Here is a 21,829-nt window from a genome sequence, read left to right as displayed (position 1 = left end):
AAATTAATGGCATCGAAAATAAAAACAACAGAGAAAATCAACAAAACCAAAAGTTTGTTCTTTGAAAAGATTGACAAAATTGCCAAACCTTTAGCTAGATTGAACAAGAAAATCAGAGAGAAGACTCAAATTGCTAAAAACAGGAATGAAAGAGAGGACAATAATACAAACCTTAGAAATAAGCAAGGTTATAGGGGAAAGTTATGAATAGTGCTATTCCGACAAATAACATAACTTAGATGAAATGGACAAACTCCTTTAAAAAAACAAAAACTAAGAAATAGAAAAGTGGAATAAAACTAAAACAAGGAAAAAGAGATTAAATTAGTAATTTTAACACTTCTCACAAATACAGACCCAGATCCAGATGGCTTCACCGGTGAATTCTAGCAAACATTTAAAGAATTAATACCCAGTCTTCACTAGGTACACCACCCAACTCACTCTATGAAGCCAGTATTACCCTAATACTGAAACCAGACAAAGACATCATTAAAAAACAAAAAAGGAGAAATGAATGAATGTAAGATGTAAAAATCTTTAATAAAATACTAGCAAACTGGATTCAACAACATATAAGAAGAATTATATATCCTGACCAAGTGAGAGATTCACTCCAAGAATATGAAGTTGGATTAATTTACTGAAAATCAACTAATGTAATACCCCATACCAATAGAATAAAGGACAAAAAGCACACAATAACCTCAATAGATGCAGAAAAGGCATTTGACAAAATCATGATAAAAACACTCAACAAATTCCATGGAAGGGAATCTGATAAAGGGCACCTATGAAAAATTCATATCCAACATCATATTTAGTGGTGTTGAGTACTGACCTATGAAAAGGTCAGAAATAAGAATGTCCACTCTCACAACTTCTCCTTAACATTGTACTGGAAGTTCCAGCCAGGGCAATTGAGAAGAAGATGAACTAAAAGGCATCCAGACTGGAAAGGAAAAAGTAAAGCTCTCCCTGTTTGCAGATGATATGATCTTGTATACGGAAATCCCTAAGGATTCCACTAAAAACTTATCGGAATTAATAAACAAGTTCATCAAGGTTGCAGGTACAATATCGATTTATAAAAAAATAAATTATATTTCCATATACTACTAATGAATAGTCCAAAAATAAAATTAAGAAAACATTTTACAATATCAAAACCATACTTATGAATAAGAGTAGTCAAAGAAGTGCAAAATTTATACTCTAAAAAACTTCAAAAATTGTTGAAAGAAATTAAAGAAAATCTAAATAAGTGGAAAGACATCCCATGTTCATGGATTAGAAGACTAAACATGGCTAAGCTGGTAATATTCCCCAAACTGATCCACAGACTCAACATAATCCCTATCAAAATCCCAGCTATCTTCTTCGTGAAAATTGACAAACTGATCTGAAAGTTCACATGGAGAGTCAAGAGACCCAGAATAGCCAAAACGATTTTGAAAAAGAACAACAAAGCTTGAGGGCTCTCTCGTCTCAATGTCAGAACTTGTGGAAAAGCTCCAGTACTCAAGACACCATGGGGCACCTGGCTGGCTTGGTCGGTACAGCATGGGACTCTTGACCTCAGGGTGTGGACTTCGAGCCCCACATCGGAGGCAGAGATCACTTAAAAATAATTTTTTAAAAAAAGACACCATGCTACTGGCATGAGGATAGACATATACATCAATGGGACTGAATTGAGGGACAGAATAAACCCTCACATTTACAGTCAAATGAGTTTTGACAAGCATGCCAACACCACACAATGGAGATAAAACAGACTTTTCAGCAAATGGTGTAGGAAAAACTGGATAGGCACATGTAAAAAAAGGAAGCTGGATACCTTCCTCAAACCCTACACTAAAAATCAATTCAAAATGGATCACCAGGGGTGCCTGGGTGGCTCAGTTGGTTAAGTGCCAGACTTCATTTCAGGTCATGATTTCATGGGTTTGAGCTCCATGTTGAGCTCTGTGCTGACAGTTCAGAGCCTGGAGCCACTTCCGATTCTGTGCCTCCTTCTCTCTCCCCCACACCCTCTCTCTCTCTCTCTCTCTCTCTTAAAAATAAATAAACATTAAAAATTTTTTTTTAATAAAAAAGAATTAAAAATGGATCATGATGGGGTGCCTGGGTGGTTCAGTCAGTTAAGTGTCCGACTTCGGCTCAGGTCATGATCTCACAGTTCGTGGGTTCGAGCTCCGCGTCAGGTTCTGTGCTGACAGCCAGCTCAGAGCCTGGAGCCTGCTTCAGATTCTGTGTCTCCCTCTCTCTCTGCCCCTCCCCTGCTTATGCTCTGTCTCTCTCTGCCTCAAAAATAAATTTAAAAAGCAAACAAAAAAATTTTTTAAAAAATGGATCATGAACCTAAATATACAAGATCAAACTGAAAAAATTCTTATAAGAAAAAGTAGGTATAAATTTTATGACCTTGGTTTGTTAGATATGGCACCCAGGGCACAAGCAACAAAAGAAAAAAACAAAAACAAAAAAAAAAAAAGAAAAAATGATGGACATCATCAAAATTAAAAGCCTTTGTGTCCAAAGGACACCATCAAGGAGATAAAAAGAATACACAGAATGGGAAAAAATAATTGCAAACCATATATGTGATAGAAGATCTGTACCTAGAATATATAAAGAACATCTACAACTCAACAACAAAAAGACAAACAAGCCAATTAAAAAATGGGCAAAGGATTTGAATGGACATTTCTCCAAAGAAGACCTACAAATGGCCCATAGCTGCGTGAAAAGATGTCCAGCATCATTAATCATTAAGGAGATGCAAATTAAAACCATAATGAGCCACCACTTCACACCCATTAGGAAGGCTATAATTAAAAAGACAGATAACAGCAAGCTTTCGGCAAGGATGCGAAGAAACTGGAAACCTCACACACTGCTCGTGGGGCTGTACAATGGTGTCTCTGGCATTTCCCCAAAAGATTAAACATAGAGTTACTATATGATCCAGAAGGTCCACTCCTAGGTGTATACCCAAGAGAAAACATTCACATAAAAACATGTACATGAATATCCATGACAGCATTATTCATAAGAGCCAAAAAGTGGAAACCACCATATGCCCATCAGTTGACGAATGGACAAAGAAACTGTAGTACTACATCCAGACCGTGGAGTATTATTTGGCAAGAAAAAGGAATGAAGTGCTGATAACATGTTATAACATGGAGGAATCTTGAAAACATGATGTAAGTTAAAGAAGCGAGACACGAAAGACCACATGTTGTATGATTCTGTTTAAATAAAAGGTCTAGACTAGACTAGGCAAATCTATAGAAACAGAAAGATTTGTTGTTGCCTAGGGTAGGGGAGAAACGTTTGAGGAGAGTGGGGACTGATTAATGGGCACACGGTTTCTTTCTGGGGTGATAAAAATGTTCAGGGGCACCTGGGTGGCTCAGTCAGTTAAAGGTCCAGTTCTTGGTTTCAGCTCAGATCATGATCTCACAGTTCATGAGTTCCAGGCCCCCATCAGGTTCTGAAGTCCTAGTGTAGAACCTGCTTGAGATTCTCTCTCTCCCTCTCTCTCTCTCTACCCCTCCCCTGCTAATGCTCTCTCTCCCTCCCTCTCTCTCAAAAATAAGTAAACTTTAAATTAAAAAAAAAATTTTTTTAATGTTTTATTTATTTCTGAGAGAGAGAAAGAGACAGCGTGAGCAGGGGAGGGGCAGAGAGAGATGGAGTCACAGAATCCAAAACAGGCTCCAGGCTCTGAGCTGGCTGTCAGCACAGAGCCCGATGCGGGGCTCGAATCCACGAACCGTGAGATCATGACCTGAGCCGACGCCGGACGTTTAACCGACTGAGCCACCCAGGCGCCCCCAAAATAAATAAACTTTGAAAAAAAGAAAAAAAAAGTTCTAAAATTGATTGTGGTAATGATTACACAACTCTGTGAATACACTAAAAACCATTAAATCAGACGTTTTAAATGGGTGAATTGTTTGGTCTGTGAATTATATCTCAATAAAGCTGTGATAGTAGAAAAAGCAAAACACTACAGCAGAGACCACTGTTCAATTGTCAGATTGGCAAAGACCCTGAAATTCTATAGCAACCCACATTGGTGAGAATGAGGAGGGACCAGAGGGTGCGGCGCGAGGGTGCGTGATCACAACCTTCAGGAAGGACACTCCAGCAATCTCCAGCAAAATTACAACCACACACGCCTTCTGACCCTGCAGTTTGGGATTAACCCTAGATGAGCCCTCATATATGAATAAGAAGTGTGTGATGCATATTCATCACAGAACTGTCTATAATTAGCAAAAGACTGGAAACAACCAAAATATTCTTCACTAATTAAACAAAGCCTGGTCTCCATCCACACAGTGAATACTAGAATATTCAACCAGGAGAAAGCGGTAGCACAAATGATCTTCAAGGTACACCGTCAAGAAAAACCAGGTGTAGAACATGCTACCCTTTGTGTTTGTTTGTCTGTTTGTTTGTTTTCTAACATACACGCTTATATATGTCTGCATCTCCCTGAAAGGACCCCCCAGAACCCCTTCCCAGTGCCTGCCTTGGGCAAGGAGACCTGGGTGCAAGAGAGGCTTTTCCCTGTCTTCCTTTGTACTGTTCGAATTATTTTTTACTGTGTGTGGATTAATGGTTTTCCCTTTTCTCTTTAAGAAAAAACACAGTCTTGGGGCGCCTGGGTGGCTTAGTCGGTTAAGCGTCCGACTTTCGCTTAGGTCACGATCTCGCGGTTCGTGGGTTCGAGCCCCGCGTCGGGCTCTGTGCTGACTGCCAGCTCAGAGCCTGGAGCCTGTTTTAGAGTCTGTGTCTCCCTCTCTCTCTGACCCTCCCCTGCTCACGCTGTCTCTCTCTCTCTCTCTCCTAGAAATAAATAAAAAATATTAAAAAAAAAAAACCCACAGTCTTACCTGGTTTCAAATCCTGTCATGCGCTCTCTCATAGCTGGGAAAGTCACTTCACTTCTCAGAGCTTCTGTGCTCTGCAAAGGGAGAGATGATAATGAGATCTACCTTCAAGGTTGTTGTGGAGGATTCACTAAGGCCACCCATGCACAAGGCTCCCCACCGTGCCTGGTGCCTAGTCAGTGCATGGTCCTTTCGTTCATCAGTATATTACTATGTACATGAGGTGGATTGTCAACAGGTCTCCATCCACATCTCTGAGCGGAGAGCCTCAGACCAAGTGTGCAGCGAGCACTAGCGACCCCCTCTGACTGGGAGAAGCTGGGAGAGGCAGCATCTGCGAAGGGGCTTCAAGGATGAGTTCCATAAGCAGAGATGCCTAGGGACAGGGCTCCCACAACAATCGTTGTGCGTTGGTTGGCTTCTTCTTCACCAGAGCTTAGCTGAGCACCTGCTATGTGCCAGGCACTGAAGTATGAAAGACAGACTAAAGCCAAGTAGCTAGACCAAAGGAGGAATTATAGAGTACAGTGATGGAGACAAGAAGGGGCTCAGGCAGAGCCTCGCCCGCATCCAACTGCTCGCGAGATCGGACCAGGAAAAGGAGGCTCAGAGAGGGACAGGGGCTGCCCAAGGTCACACAGCACATTCTCAACTTCTGAAAAGAGTCTCTCTCGGCTCTGCCTTCTCACTCGTCCCACAGGCCTGAAGAAGAAAAAGGCTACGGGGCCCTCCAGATGTGCACTCAGCAGAAGGTAGACACATGCCATCCATCCAAACTGGGGGCCCCACAAAAAAGGAGGGACAATTGATTCTCCGACGCTAACAACAGCTGGTTGACCCCTGTATGTCAGGCACCATGCTAAGAAGTACACTACATGCATGAGTCCAGATGAACCGACTGCAGCCCTATGTGGTCAGCCCTGGTTTGCAGATGAGAAAACTGAGGCCCAGAGAGGTCAAGGGGCTTGCCTAAGGTCACAGAGCTCATAAGAGACAGCATCAGCAAGCAGACCTGAACTGTCAAGGCTCTGCAGCCTCATAGGGCCTAGATCAGCAGTCACAGCCCCTCTCAGAAGGGCAAGGTGGGAGCTCTTCTCAGCCAGTCCAGGAATGTCTCCTGATAACAGAGGCCCAATCAGGGGCAGGAAGAATGGGTGGTGGAGGCTGTGTCAGGAATGTGTTGGGGGGAGGGGGTAGGAGGGAGGATGTGGTCAGGAGGGAAACAGCCCACCTTTGGCAGCCATGGTCCTGCCTCTGGAAGGAGGGGACCAGAAAAGTCCCAAGCAGACACCTGCCTAACCCAGGTGGGGTACAGCATCGTGGTTGGGGGGCCCTGCGGCAGCCCATGGGAGGACTCTGGGTAAACTGACCAAAGACCCCCTCAGTACCATGGAGATGCCCATGTCACCCCCCAGGAGGTCGCAAAGGCAAGTGAGCTAACCAATCAGGGCCCTGAGCACACAGGCCATGCTTTGTAAGCGGGGCCCTCACTATTATGAACACGACTGCTTCATTATTGCTTAGTTCTCTGGGTCTCACCAGGACCCAGCTCTGCAGGGACGATCAGTCCCCTCTTTTAGAGGCGGGGACAGAGGAAGGCTCAGAGAAGCCAAGCCAGGGCCCAGGCCACCATCCAAGATAAAGGAGGGCCAGCTGGGGATCCTGGCTCCCCTGGCCCTGGGCTGCTGTCAGCCCCTCTCTCCACAGCCACAGTCCCAGCTGGACCCCTGCAAGTCATCCACACATCAGGGACTAAGCAGGGCTCCCTGGCCAATCCATTTTCCATAAGGGGAAATGGAGGCCAGGACAGGGAGAGGGGCTGACGTAAGGCCACGCAGCCCAAGGACCACTTACGGGGTGAACATGTGACCCTCTGAGCCTCCAAGGCTGGGTCCCCAACTGATGCCCCCTCCCTCCTCACAACAGCCCCTCAGGGCAAGTGCTGCAGGCACTGCCCTGTCCCCAGAGGAGGAAGCTGAGGCGGGGGAGCATGGCGGGGGATGCCAGTCCGACGCTCCCATTTCATAGATGGGGGCTGAATCCCTCTTCTGCCTCCCCTACACGCCCCGTCCCTCCGCCCCCCCCCCCACTAGAATGGAAGCTCCCCGCACCACCCCACCGTCAGGCAGGGCTCTTCACCTGATTCCACTTTTCCTTCACACTCTCAGAGGAATTCCCTGTCAAACCGGGATGTTTTTCTACAAGTGATTTCAGAACATGGAAAGGACCCTGGCTTCAGAGTGGAGGAATATGCACAATGACAGTAGTAACAGCTAGTGTTTCCTTAGGACCTACTATGTGTCATTACCCCATGTACAGATAAGGAAACTGAGGCTCAGAGAGATTAAATGATGTGACTAAACTCTCACCTCTTAGCAGCTGACTGGCAAGTCCCTCCCTCTCTGAGCTTCTCCCTCAGGGAAGGACCCAAGGAAGGAAGCTATGGGGGGTGGGTCTTCTTGGTAGGGTGGGGCCACCTGGGCTCCCTCTCCAGAACTCAGTGAGTGCCGTCAGCTGCTCTGGTGCAGGCTGGAGGAAGGGGGCATGCTGATGGCCACACGCTTTCCCCTCACACCCTCCCGCCTAGGGTTCACGCACCCTTCAAACGCTCCCAGCAGGTCTGAAGTGAGCCATGACCACACTCATTTCTCATGTGAGAACATAAAGTCTCCGGGAAGCAGCCCAGCCAGGACATGGAGGCCCAAACGCCAACCCAGGTCCAAGTGATACCAAAGCGCATCCTCTCTCCACTGGACCGATAAGAAGGCCTGCATGGGAAGGGCGGTCTAGGAGGCTGGCACAGCATGTGCAAAGGCTCTGAGGCAGGAAAGTCAGATGTGCAGGGGGTTATTGAGTGAGAGGACTATGTGGGTCCCAGCTTCACTGGGCCACTGCTGGTCTTTGGCCCAGGCCTGAGAAGGTCTGAAGGAGGCCCTGAGAGGGATCTGTCCAGCCATCTAGGTCAGAAGGTCCTGAAAACCTGAGAGGCCATGAAGGTTTTCTCAGGCCCCTGAGGGTGTGGGGCAGGGCAGGGTAAGGTTACTGAGCAGAGTGACACTGGCAGACCACAGTGATCTTGAACTCTAGTGGGCTAGAGGGGGCCTAAACCACAGTGGACTTCCCAGAGGAGGGGACATCTCAGCTGAGCTCCAAAGGCTGGGCAATGTGTGAAAAGAGGGAGGGGAAGTACAATCCAGGCAGAAGGGACTGCTTGGGCAAAGGCCCAAAGGTAGTGTAAGGTCAGTGAAGTCATGCAGCCTCAGTCCCCCCAACAGCAAAATAGGGGAAAAGACCAGCACACAGCGGGTGGCTCCATGTTTCCCACTCCGGCTCCCCACCACCCCCTCCACCGGCTCCCCACCACCCCCTCCACCGAGGCCAGAGGGGGAGCTCACTGGAAGGGGCTGCCGGGTCCTCCTGCCCATCAGAGCATCCTGGGGCAGGTGAGGTCGGTGCACGTGGGGGCTTTCACCCACCCTACTCTGGCCTCTCTATCCCCGAGTCCAGGCCAAGCAGCCTTGCCAGCAGGCGGGCAGGGTGGTCACAGGCCAGGGGGTCACAGCCCTGGTGTCAGGGAGCCTTCGTGAGATATCCCCATTCATAGACCAAGGGCTGAGACTCTGTGGGGGCACCCAGCCCCGCGTCCCACAGCAAGGTGAGGCTGGATGAGGGTGTGGGCGCTGGGGCTGCAGAGAAGATTCCCGAGGCACCGGGCTCCATACAGGCAGGTCTCGGGGACCCAGCCAGTACCACCATCAAAATCACTGTGTAAATCACACCCCATCTCGGGGCTCAGCATCTGTACCCGAACAGAGACCCTGGCGTTCCCGGTCCTGACCTTCCATCCCCACCCCACCCCCACCCGACGCTACTGAGGTCACAAGTCTCCAAGGTCGTCTCTCCCCTGGGGCTCCCAGCTGCCCCATCCCCGCTGGCTGAGGGCCTTGGGGGGACAACTGCCAGCCAGCAGCCTCTGCCCACTGCCTTCAGGGGCACACAGCGCTCCCTCTCCCCCGCCAGCAGCCCTGCCTCTCTGCTCTGGGAACACGCAGTGCCCCCCCCACCCCCGCCCACACCCGTGCAGGAACTCCCTCCAGGGACATTGGTGGGCAGGAGCACCTGGTGGCCTGGCCCTGCCACGCGGTCCGCCCTGAGCTCCACCCCCTCCTCCAGTCTCAAGGCCCACACACAGGTGGCCTGCCCCGGCTGTGTGAGCTCAGGAAGTCCAGGCCTCCCTCTACTTACCCGTGACGGGGTGCCTCTGGCAGACCTCCGAGGCCGGGGGCATCTGAGGCTGGGGCCGGCCGTCAGCAAGATGCCTCAAAGCTCCTGCCTGCTGCTCCCAGGATGGAGGCCTGCCGCGTTCTCCTTCCCCCCTGCCCCCCTCCCCCCAGCTTGTAATCACCCCCTAGCCTTCAGACCTAGCACACGCCGTCACCTCCCCAAAGCTCTGCCTGCCTCCCTTGAGACTTCACAAACCCCAGTGCAAGGAGGGGGGAAGGGAAGGATGAATGGGTCCTACCCAGGGCCGCCTATGAAGAGGCACAGGCCTCGGCCCTGGGCCTGTCGAGTCGCACAGCCTATGCCCCGACCGCCGCTCTCTCCTGCCACTGCCGGGCACGTCCCTGTCGCAGAGCTTCTGACCCCCCTGACTTACACAGGCCGTGTGCAAGTCCGGGACAACTCCGGGCCCCAAGCCGCACCCGGCACGGGCCCAGGCACAGAACGGGGAGCAGGGGATGTCTGCTGAGCGAGCGAGGAGTGAGGGAAGAGTGAGCCAGGGGCCATCCACAGGCCAGAGCAGCCACAACATGTCTGGTCCCGTGTGTCCATGGCGCAAACACGCTCGGGGCGGGCGGGGCTCAAACCGGCTCCGCCAGTGTGGCCGGGGAGGGGCAGACGCCGCACACAGGCTTGTTCCGGCACCAGCAGAGAGAGGCAGGCGTGTTGCCCGCGACAGGACCTGCGGCCAGCCCGCTGAGGGCAACGCGGACCATGGAACGGAGCCCCCTGATCCAGCCCCATGGGGACAGAACTAGTCCAGCCCCTGCAGCTCTTGGGTTTCTTCCTGGGCAGGAAGGGGAGCCCTTTCCAGACCGCAGGTCCTCACCTCCCCTGTAGACTGCAGGGTCCCTTCCCGCTAGGGTCTGTCTACACCTGTCCACAGCCTAGAAGCCCTAGAGGGAAGAGGAAGGCCCGGAAGTGGGCGACGCAGGAGCCGGGCAAGGCGGCACGCCACCTGGTGTAAAACCCTGCTCTGTCCCAAGTTGCTTCGTGGCCAGTTTCCCCCGTGCGGCAAGTGGCATTGGGCGTGGACCCCGGGGACCTTCAATCCCCTGGTGCTGAGTTATCTAGAAGACATCATTTGGCAACTCCCGCCCTGTCCCCAAAGCCCAGCTCTGTGTGTGGACGTAGCCAGAGGCCAGACTTACACACGTGCCCTTACTCCCCCACAGAAACAGCAATAATAAAAATACCTGCTGATTACTGAATGTGTATTGTATGCCCCGCATTTTACATGCATTGTTTTCTCCGGTCCTCCCAAAGCTGCTGTGAGGGAGGACCCCCAACAGAGGAAGCTGAGGTCCAAGTCACATGGCACGTGAGAATCTAGGCTCCTGACCCCACCCCTGACCCTGAGGTCATACTGAGCAGCCTCCATCTCCCCAAGACAGTTCAGGGCGGAAAACAAATCTCAGGTACACCCAGAATCTTGAACTGGAACTGGTAGGGGGAGGCAAAGTCCATATTCCCCCAAATCCATAGATCCCCTGAGTCCTGAGAGACCAAACCCCGACCCTGCCCCACTGTATAACCCAGGCTGTGGAGGTCCCACTCTTTGCCTCAGTTTTCTCATCTGTAAAATGGGTAGGGTCCTGCCAGTTTCACCTAAGGCGCACAGTTGTTTAGAGCCCCAGCAACTGGAGGGCTTAGTCCAGTCCTTAGGACAAAGTGAAGAAGTTGCTGGGAATTCGTGCCTCCAGAAGGACTGGGGAGAGGGGATGAACATAAACCAGAAGCCACAGTGCTCTGTGGTGGGGACTTGGCCCCTCATCACCAGCAGCCCAAGAGAGGAAAGATGATTCCTCCTGCCCCCGTGTAACTCAGTTCCAAGCCCTGTCAGTCCCGCCTCCAAACACATCCTGAATCCAAGTACACGGCCACCCCCTGGTTCAGGCCCAACCTCCTCCTCCAAGCGGGCCACCTGGGGGCAGAGAGGGCCACCTGGGGGCAGAGAGCCTTTCTGAAATGTCAGTCTGAGCCATCACTCCCACTTAACACCTTTCACAGCCCCTAACAAAGGACAAAGTCCTCGAGGGGCCTCCAAAGCCCTAGAGAGGACTCTGCCCCCTGTCACCTATTCGGCCCTTCTCACTCGGTCTGCTGCTTCCCCTTCCCCCAAGAACCCAGTAGGCAGCACCTGCCTTGGGCTTTGCACTTGCACTTTGCTCCTGCTCCCTCTACCCAGAGCACAGTATCCCTGACATCTCCACACCTCACTCCTTCACTTCCTTCAAGCGCTTTACTCAAACACCACCTTCTCAGAGGGCCTTTCCTAACCACCTGTTTAAGTGGCAACACACCCGGACGACTCCACTCTCTCTTTGAGTCTCGTTTCAAAAGCTATACCTCCTTGCAGAAGGCCTCTCTGACCTCCCCCAGCTGGAGTGAGAACCTCCGACTTCTCCTTCCTAGCGCGGACCGCAGCTCTGATGACATAGTGAGAGTCCACATATGATGAGGACAGGGGCCACTTCTGTCTCACCCATGACTGAATACTCTGCAGTGGGTGTGACATTCGAAACGGTTAACAGCTGGGGTGCTTGGGCACCATCTGGTCAGAGTGGACACTGGCCAAAAGCTTAGGGCCTAGCATGGAGTGGATGCCTGGTAATTCCGGATAGATGGATGGGTGGATGGATGGACGGCTGAATGGACAGACAGATAGACGGACAGGTGGATGAGTGAACTGGGCACACACAGTGGGCTTGGGACCTTCCAGGGCTGCCCAGGGCCCTGAGAAGATGGCCCAGGGAAGGCGCGGGTCCACCCAAGTTCACCAGCCAGGTTCCGGCCCGCGCAGCTGCAGCCCAGCCTCTCCTCCTGCACAACCCGACTTTCATTTCCCATCTTCTCTGTCTGAGGAAGCGCCTTCCCTCGGGGGAACTGGGTGAGGAGGAGGGGCAGGTGGCCCTCTGGTCCCCGAAGAGGGGGGCTCCCAGGCTCCATCTGTCCTACCACAAAGGGGCTTTGTCCTCAGTGCCTGTGCTGAGCCCGGGGCAGACTGGAAGCCACTCCTCAGCCGCACAGCAGGCCCCACCACCCCTGGTCAGCTGCGCCAGGAGCTGGGGTCCCTGACATCTCATTACATCCTCAGAGGGAGGCTCTAGGGTGACCTCCATTTTTGCAGATGAGGAAACTGAGGCTCAGAAGGGCAAAGATATTTGGCCAAGATCTCCCAGCCAACAGAGAACAAAGCTGGGCTTCAAACCTATACTCATCTGGCACCACAATCTTTAGCCATGGTTCTCAACTCACCTTGCCTGGAGAACAGACCCTCTGGGTGCAAGAGGGCGGAGGGGGCTTTCTGGAGGCACAAATGGGCAACCATGCCTAACCCTGCATCCAAGTGGGGAGACCTTTACCCTGGCAAGGTTTACCCAACAAGGTGGGGAGGCCGGGCCCTGAACCCAGCGCCCTTGCCCCACACACAGCCCATCCCCCAGGCGCCTTCGGAATTGGCCAGCCAGGCCCCAACACATCTCCACCACTTCCTGCCAGGCCGGCTTCCGCAGGGAAAGGATGTACAAGGAGGCAGAGAGGGGACAGAGGCCCCCACCCCCTCACCTCACTGCTCCCCAGTCCATCCCATTTGCCTGGCTAGCACCCACTTTCTCTCCAGGGCCACCTCACCAAAAGCCACAGCGCCAATGGAATGCCCACAGTGCCAGATCAATCGGTCCTGCCCAGCAGTCCCTCCTTGTGCCTAAGGACAGCAGGAAGACCCCCGAGCGTGCCCGTGGTGCTCTCCACCGATGGCCACCAGCCAGCTCTCAAGTCAAGACTCGACCACTCCTCCGGGCTCCAACAAGAGACGCTGCTCACACCGCACCTTCAGGCCCTGGTTCAAGTGCCACCTCCTCACAGAGAACTGGCCCATCCTTCCAGGTACGTCAGGTACTACTTCCTCCAGGAAGTCCTCCCTGGCCTGCTCCCTCCAAGGCCCCAACCAGCTCCCACCTTCTGCCCCAGAGAGGGGTTCTTGATCCCTATCTGGAACCCCAGCCCCCATGAGCTACCTTCATTTGACAACAGTAACTGAGCACGGGAGCCCGGTCCGACCCTTCTCTTTGTCTTCCCATCACACCGTCAGCAGAAGGCCTCAGCAAAGCCTGCCGAGGGTTTGAGGGCTTGCCTGGTCAACCTAGCCACCTCCTAACTGCCTTGTTCATGACCTATGCCTGCACACACCAGGTGAGTTCACACCTCCAGATCTTCGCCCATGCCCTCCCTTCTTCCTGGCATGCCCTCACCATGCTTTTTCCCTCACGAGCTCCTGCTCACCCTTTAAGACTCAGGCCAGGTATCACCTCCTCTAGGAAGCCCTTCTGGCCTTGTGATGGGCTGCCACCATTCATATGTGCCTACCCTGTGGTAGGGCAATGATCAGTGTCTGTGTCTATCTACACCAGAGTGCTGGCTGCTCCCAGAATACACCCCTTGGGGTCTCCAGCACCCAGCACAAGCCCCGACACCAGCAGCAGGTAATCAGGAGTCCAGATGCTAACTCCCTACCCAGAAGACCCAGGGACAGAGGCCAGGAACAACTTCCAGATGCAATAATGAGTTCTGTTTTGCCCAGGCTGCCCACAGATCTAAGGTATGGGCGGATTGGGGGCGGGGGGGTGCTTTCTGCAAATGGCCAACTGGTAACCAAACCCACGTCGTTTCTAAAACTAGGGCACAGGAGAGAAACGGGAACAGCAGAATTGTCCCCAAATAGAACTGTGGCTCATCTGGTCCCAGGGCCTTCGGGAACACCTGGCAGGGATGGGGGTGGGGATCACAGGTGGCTGCTCCCAAGCCTCCAAGGGCAAATCTACAATTTGGAGGGCAGGAAGGTCAACATCACCAGGGTGACTGCTGACACCCTGTCTACCTCCCTCAGGGTCAGCCCAAATCCTGGAAGTTGGCAGTCCTCTCCCACTTACCCCACCTAACCGCAGGGTGCTCCCTAAACGTCCTGCCTCTGAGACTTTGGTCACATGGGCCCTCTGCCTGGAATGCTGTTCCCCCTTCCTAGCAGTCAGGAGCCTCCCATCCTTACAGCCATCGCCACTAGCTGGGTACTTCCTATAAGCCTGGCGTAGGCAGGCATTTGGGGGGAAATGAGCTTAGCCAGTCTCCCCAACAGCCCAGTGAAGAAGAGACTCCTGCCCCATCTCATAGATAAGGAAACTGAGGCTCAGTAAGAGAAGCCATTTGTCCAGGGCATGCAGCAGAGGAGGCAGATGGAACAGGTGATGTGGTGGGACCTGGGTGCCAGCAGCCATAGGGCACAGAAGGCCCGCTGGGCCTGTTTCAGCCTCCTAGACAGGCCCAGACTTGAGAACTTGGCAAAACTCAGAGACAAAATGCACAGGGCACAGCCCCACCAACCCAGATAGAAGAGGAACTCCGACCTCCCACTCTCTCTCACTAGGGTAGCTACTGACAGATGGACCACATCGGTTTGATGTGATAGACTACCTCTCCACAACATGCACAAACCCACTGCACAGATGAGAAAACTGAGTCCCAGAAAGAAACAGCTGCCCCATCTGGAAAATGGGATGTGCCCCAGGAACCTTCTAGCTGTGACATTCCCCAGTGGCCTGGTGGACGCTGCTTCCTTCCTCTGAGTCCCAGCTTCCCTATCTGGAGAATGGGATTGTCAATCCTCTCCTCTTGAAGTTGGTACGAATTATAACAAAGCAGCGGCTAACATTTACTGAGGGTGTGCTATGTGCTGGCTTTGCTGAGAGTATCAAGCACCTCACTTCATTCTTAGAACAAGCTCATAACGTGAATACTATCGTTAGGCCCATTTTTCAGGTAGGGAAGCTGAAGCACAGAGAGGTGAGCTGACTCACCAAAGTCACAGAGCTTGTGGGTAACAGCAGGTGGAGGTGGAGAAGCCCTGGGCTTGGGGGCAGGTGGCTCCCCAGAGAAGTCTCCTGGCCTCTGCCCTGAGAGGAATGCCTAGCAGGGGCTGAGGGAGGGTGAGGGGTCAGACAGGAGGCAAAAAAGGGCTCAGCCTGGATGGGGGATGGGGGGGGTAGGGGTAGACTGTAGTGTTCATGGGGCCCTGGGTCCAAATTCATGCACTGTGTGACCTTGGGCAAGTCTCTTTGCTTGTCTGAGACTCGGTTTCCTCTCTGGTGAAATGGGGCCAGAACCACGGCCTCACAAGACACCGGGAGGACTAGACATGAGCACTCACCCCGAACAAGGGCTCCGCTATGTGCTGAGGGAGCCAATGCCTTCTGAAGGAACCCAGCGGCTGGTCACTCTCCCCTCAGGATCACGGGTACATCTGGTTCTCCACTCAAAAGCCGTGGGAATGTGGGCACAATCCGCCCCTTCTCAGCTCTGCAGACCTTCCACGCCACGTGACCTCAGACCTAAGTCACTCTGCCTCTCTGAACCTCCAAATCCCTTCTTGGGGCTCGGAGAGAGGGGCTCCTGCCTCAGGAGACTGGGGGTTCTTGGGAACGGGGGTGGGGTTCAGTCCCATCAGCTCAAGCAGAGAGGGCAGCTGAGGTGGCCCTGAGCTTGAGGTCTCAGTCTCCCCACCTGCTTAGCTCTGCTGGGGGATGCTCAGAGGTGACTGTGGAAAGTGCTTTGCAAACTGTCAAGTGTGGCAGCCTCGGAGTGATGGTTACCGCCTTACTGCCTAGGAGGCAAAAAAAAAAAAAATCCTATGACTTGCCGTCTAAGGCGGAATGTGTCAGAGCCATGAGGGAAGGCGGAGAGGGGCAGCGGGGTGCAGAGGAGGGAAGAACGGAGCCAGGTGTGGGTACAGAGAGGGGTCACTAAGAGCCTTCTGGAGGCAGAGGCATCAGCCGCTTAGTCAAGTTGTGAGAGGGTGGACCGCTGGGCAGTGGGCCCACAGAGGCGAGTGGGAAGCCCAGGCACACAGGAAGAGAGCCTTCCAGAAAGGCTAAAGGGGCACCTGGGTGGAAGGGAAATGTAGGAGTGACCAGGGTGGGGTCAGGAAGAGCTCACCTCCAGGAGCCCTTGCTGTGATCTGGGCCCACCTCACCTCTATCTGAGCCTCAGCTACTTTCCCCCAGAAAGCCCCAGCGCAATAACAGCTCCTGCCTCTCAGGCCAGGCAGGCAAAGGGGCAAAGCACCCAAGGTGCCATCAGTGGTCACCTTCACAGGGAGGGACCCGTTCAGTGAGAAGGCCTTCAGTGCCAGGGCTTAGGACACTGGGAGGCCTTGACAAGTCACAGACAGACAAGTCACAGGTCGGCTGAGGCAGGAGCCACGCTCAGAGGCTAGATGGCGACAGTGGTTTCCAGTCCACCCAGTCATAAAACTTATCTGTTTCTAGTTACCCTTCCCCTCAGCCACACCCCACCCCTGCCACAGACACAGGTATCTAGACTCAGCCCCAGGGATTCCCTGATCGGTCGGCCTGTAATTCCTGCCCCGAATTCCCACCTCGTCAGGGAATTACCTTCATAATCACGAAGATATTAAGCACTTACTGTATGCAGGCTCTGTGCCAAAGCAGACATACAGTAGCTCATCAGATGCTCACACCACCTTGTCAAAGCTGGCACGGGCACTGTCATTCCCGTTCCAAAGACAGGGAAACTGGGGCTCCAAGCAATTGTTTTCCCACAATCCGACACAGCAAATGGCAGAATCAAGATTTGAACTCAGAACCAAGTGGCTCCAAGAGCCTTGCTACTTCTACTCATATGCCGTGAGCTTCCACTGAGCACCCGTGAGATGTCACCCCCAGGCCCTTGCAAGACCCAACATTCAGGTCTGAGCAGAGATCCATAATCCAGAACCAGAGGCCCAGAAAGTCAGGGTCACCTCCCCCCAGCAAAGATTTCAGGCAAGCTGGGTGCACACTCCGTGGGACTCAGATGCTACAGATCACCCAGAAGCCAGAAGTCTGGGCTCACACTTTACTGTGCTGGGCGACCGTGGCCCCAGACCTTGGCCTCTCTGAGCCTCAGTTTCCTTTTCTCTGTAATAGGAGCAAAAGTTCTGCCTACCGCATGCTGCGGCAAAGGATGGAATGGGTCACCTTGCTATGACCTGGCTGGAGAGGACATGGCATGGGGACCTCCACTTCAGACACATTGAAAATTAGGGCAGCAAATCCGGGCAGGCTGAGAGAAGGCAATCAGGCCTGCCAAGGCCGAGTTTCCTGACACCATCCGAACCTGACTTCCATCCCTGGCACCAGGAGTCTGTCTATGTTGGCCTCGCGGCCCCAGTGGGTCTGAGGACTTGAAGGACTCATGCCCACAGTCTCAAACAGCCTACATGCACTCTAAGAGGACTCGGTCATGCCTGCCCTGGAGAGCTCCCTGGCTAGGATCCCCATCCCAGAGCCTCAGAGAGGGAGAAGCCCTCACTGCACAGAGGAGGAAACTGAGGACCAGGGCAGGTGGGAACTTGGCCAAGGTCACCTGCTTCTCCTCTCCTTTAGCTTCTCCTTTTATCCTGGAACTCCTCTGGTTAGTCTACGGGGAGGAGAGGAACTAGGCCCAGGTTAGAGAGGAGTCATTATTGCTCAAGGTCCTATAGCAAGGAGTGGGGACACGGGGGGTTTTGCTTCCGGCTCTGGGATCCTCCCCAGTCATCTGTCTCTGGACTCCTCCCCACCCAGGCTGTCCTGCAGAAAGGGACAGGCTGGCTGAGTCAGGAGAGCCCTGGATCAAAAGACAAGAGATGTGCATTTTTCTCCCGGCTTGGATAATATGTCCTGGGTCTTTCTGGCCTCAATTCCCCCATCTGTGAAAAGAGAAGGTCAGAATCGATCAGGAATGACAAACTCACGGCACACGTACAACACGCTCTACTCCCCTGCCAATGGCAGACATTACTAATCTCTCCCCACACTCATTCCCATGAAGCCAAGACTTGGCCCCAGAATGCTTCTCAGCACAGCAGTGCGGGCCTGGCCATCCTAAGGCTGGGTAATATCTGAGCCCCCGCAAGGGAGGGCAAGGGAGAAAGATGTAACAGTCACTGAACATCCAGTGATTCAAGCCACTGGGAGAAATTAGCTGATTTAATTTTCATAAGGGAGGTGTGCAGCGGCTGATGCTCAGAGAGGCTACGTGACTTGCCTTTGGACCTACAGTGGGAATGGGACCTTGAACACAGGCAAAGCGTGTGCTGGGCCTACCTCTCCCAGATGGGTAATCACCAGGTAAAGGCTGGTACAATCTCATCCCAGTCTGCCTTTGGCCTTACTAAGTGTATGCCCCATGCCCATTTTACAGCTTCAGAAACTGATTCGCAGGGAGGGGCTGTCGCCTCCAGAGGAGGAAGGACTTGAGAAATGTCTCGTTCTGCCCCATCACTATTTATCTGGTTAATGTGTGCTAAATGCTTTATTTTGGTCCTCGTGGGACATCCCAAGAGCCATGACTCATATTATCCCACTTCACAGATGAGGAACTGAGGTGCCCCAGAGGAAGTACCCCCGCCCCCTGCCAAGTGGCTTGAGTGGAAACCAGAGTGGTTTACGGTGGAGATAAGGGGGTAAGAGCAGTGGAGGGGAAGTAAAGGACTATAGGGACCCAAGGGAAGATAGAGGTGTGGGAGCCGCGTGACCCAGGCAGGAAGTGGCTTCTCCTCTCTGGGTCTTGGTATCTACATCTGGAAAATGGACCAATCTCACCTAAGGCAGGCTTTCACGAAGTGGGGCTGAGCTAGACCAAAAGATACTCTCCCCAGGTCAGCTTCCTCACCCAGCAAGGGCAGAGCAGGACTCAAATCGCCCAGCACATGGGTGGCCTTGTCTGCAAATATCCCTTCCTAGGCCAGTCCTGCCCAGACCAGCACCTTCAGACTCTGTGAGTTCGTCCACTGAGGGCCTCTGTGACACGCTGGTGTAACATCACTCAAGGCAGGTCCCTTTCCTAAGTACCTACGGGCACCAGACACTGGGGCCATACAGTCCTTTAACTGTCACCTGATAGGGAGATATTTATTGTTCCCATTTTCAAGACAAAGAAAGTAAGTCTCAGAAGTATACAGTAAATGACCCGACGAACCACAACAAGTGGAGACAGACTGTCAGAACTTGAACACAGACCTGACTCCTAACCCCTCATCATACCTTCGGTCTCCAGGTGACCCCTGCCTGCTCCCGGGCTCACTCCCAGCCACCAGCCACCCTCTCCTGTCTTCCTACCAGTGAACTCCTACTCCACTCTCAAAGCCCGAACTCAAATGTCTCCTCCTCCTCCTCCTCCTCCTGACTCCTGATCTAGGCCCTCACAGAATACTTGGAGTCCAGCCCACAGATCTATTTCTACCAGATACCTTTGCCAGCTCTGTACCCTTGGCCTCCAACATAGGTCTGTTCACACAGGGGATACCAATTACCACCCCCCTATTTCACCTCTCACCACTCTCCTTAACTCTCTGTGCCCCAGACTCAGAGGTTTTCCCACTGTTTCTCCATAACAACACACACTCCCCCACCTCAGGGCCTTTGCACATGCAGTTCCCTCTGCCTGCTAAGCCCTTCTCCTAGCTCCATGCCTGGCCAACTCCTACATGTTTCCTTCAAGATTCCTCTGCACCCCACGCCTCTCTCTCTGGGCCCTTATCGCATCTGTGATTATATATTAATTTATTTGGCAACTTGTTTGCTATTTGGCTCACCCTCTAGACTCAAATATCTGGGAGGCCAGGGACCTGTTCACAATTCTGCAGCAAGGACTTACCCGGGCTGACCACTCTCCACAACCCCAGGGGCCCTGGGATGTGTCTGAACGGAAGGGGAGAAAGAGCACCGTCTCTCCTTAAGTCGAGCAAACTGTTACTCTCAGTCAGCACCACCTCCTGGGTGCCACCTGGTGCCTCCTACAGCCCTCACTCACGAACCCCATCACCACACCACTCAGCCTCAGTTTGAAACTCCTGGTTTATAGCAGAGGCCCATACAGGGTCATGGATGTTTGCATCAAGGCAGGTTTGGGAAAATGAGGTCACCAGAGAACCAAGGGGTTGGGGGTTGGGAGGGGGTTGTCAGCAGGTCACTGAGCCTGACTCCTGGGGCTTGGCGGAGTCAGACACTCCCCAAACCCTAGGTCACAACCAGGGAAGAAGCAAAAGAAGGCACTGTGCATGAGCTAGGGAGAGTTCATGCTCCAGGAAGAACTGGGGAGTGGAGGGCAGAGCCGGGGAGCCTTCCTGGGAGAGGTGGGCCTGAAGCTAGACCCAAGAGCAAGAACAGATAAGCAGCTCGTGGAGGAGAGGGCAATCCTGGCAAGGACACCTTCAGGAGGAAGAGTCCAGGGGCCACACAGGAGGGCCTGGGCAGGCGGTCAGCTGAGCGAGGTGACACACTGTAAGTCACTTCCCCGGGTGGAAAGACCACATCACCAAGGCAAAGGCCCTCGTGGCTTCCATGCAGCCACTCATCAGTACAGCCTTTTCCAACACTGTTGGGTGCCTGGCCCCACACTGGCGAACCCCTGCTCCCCCAACACTGGAGGGGTGCGAGGCAGCCGGGCCGGGCTCCCTGAAGCGTCGACCCAGCTTCAAGTTGTGTGGGCTTGGTCAACTCACTTTCCCCTCTCCAAGCCTCAGTTTCTCCATTGGGCCGATTTTATACTAATTGCTCCAGGTCACACAGCTGCTGCGTGGTAGGACTGGGCGGGAGCTGATTCTTTCTCCAGGGGTCATGAAGTGGCTTTTCGGACACCAATCCATCCTCTTCTGAGATGAGCCCCACTAGGGCCAGCACCCTCGGCCCCCACCCATTTTAGGCAATTCATCCAGTGAAGCGGTCATTTATGGAGCACCTACTGCACACCAAGCTCCTACACGGTGAAGTGCATCTATGCTTCCCCCTCCCATATGTGGAGACTCAAAGGGGCAGTCCCTTGGCCCAGGTCACCCTGTGAGACAAGAGGCCTTGGTGTCTCGCCTGCCTAACAGGAGGCTGAGAAGAGGGTCAGCAACAGGACCAGCCTGGCCTATCGCTGAAAGCAAGCCTGATCCCAGCAGCACCGTGGCAGGGCCTGGACTCACCCTTGGTGACCCCGGGACACTGCCCCAGATGCACTTGCTCTGCCCACTGTCCAATCGGCCTAAAGGCCCCAGAGGTGGAATTGATACCCCACACCCACAGGTGAGCCTCTTCTGTTCACCCCCATTCCTCCTCCAGCCCAGCAGCCCCAGCCAGACCCACCTGCCACTGATCAGGACCCCCAGATCAGAGAGGGTGGGCAGCCATCTGACCACACAGAGCAGGGCAAGTGGTGGCCCCTTTTGGGACTCAAACCCACCTCTAACCGAAGCCCAGGCAGGCAGATGGACCCGGCCTGGTGGAGAAAACCCAAAACTTTTGCCAACTTCTGAGCAGGCAGGCGGCTGGGCCTGCCAGGGGCGAGGCTGGGGGGCTGGGGGTAGCGGGGACCAGCAGCGTGGCCCAGTCTCTTCCAGGCCGGCCGCACCAGGCCCTACCCAAAGCCCCAGGAGTATAGGGAGGTCCTGATGCCCCGGCCCGGCGCCCCTGGCTTGGCGCCCCCAGGCCCACCCTGCCGGCCCCCTCTCCACCTCCCATCCCCGTCCGGGGGCGCCAGGCCCCGCAGCCGCGGCCAGAGGCGGCGCCGACAGGCTCAGATTTCAGATTTGGCCTAGACCCGGCCCGGGGGCTCGGCCC

The 21,829-nt window shown here is 53.5% G+C and overlaps 1 protein-coding gene across 5 annotated transcripts in view; it reads right to left on the bottom strand.

Moving 5' to 3' along the window:
- The window catches only part of SRC (SRC proto-oncogene, non-receptor tyrosine kinase), a 51,533-nt gene that overhangs the window by 29,225 nt on the left and 479 nt on the right, over positions 1 to 21,829 (bottom strand). Inside the window, exons 1-2 of one of the 5 annotated variants that reach the window (XM_039227150.1) lie at positions 16,668 to 16,772; positions 4,914 to 4,984 (exon numbers count right to left, since the gene is read on the bottom strand). The gene's annotated coding sequence lies outside the window, so the exon portion shown is untranslated. Of the gene's footprint in view, positions 1 to 4,913; positions 4,985 to 9,155; positions 9,182 to 9,432; positions 9,541 to 9,567; positions 9,704 to 16,667; positions 16,773 to 21,829 lie in introns of those variants that run through there. The other 4 variants (XM_039227148.1, XM_039227152.1, XM_039227151.1 and 1 more) reach the window with 4 other exon arrangements.

This window comes from Hyaena hyaena, unplaced genomic scaffold (genome assembly GCF_003009895.1).
Source record: "Hyaena hyaena isolate Hyena2069 unplaced genomic scaffold, ASM300989v1 scaffold_25, whole genome shotgun sequence".
Taxonomy (NCBI): domain Eukaryota; kingdom Metazoa; phylum Chordata; class Mammalia; order Carnivora; family Hyaenidae; genus Hyaena; species Hyaena hyaena.
The sequence above is the reverse complement of the archived record's forward strand: the minus strand, read 5'-3'. Positions and strand labels throughout refer to the sequence as shown.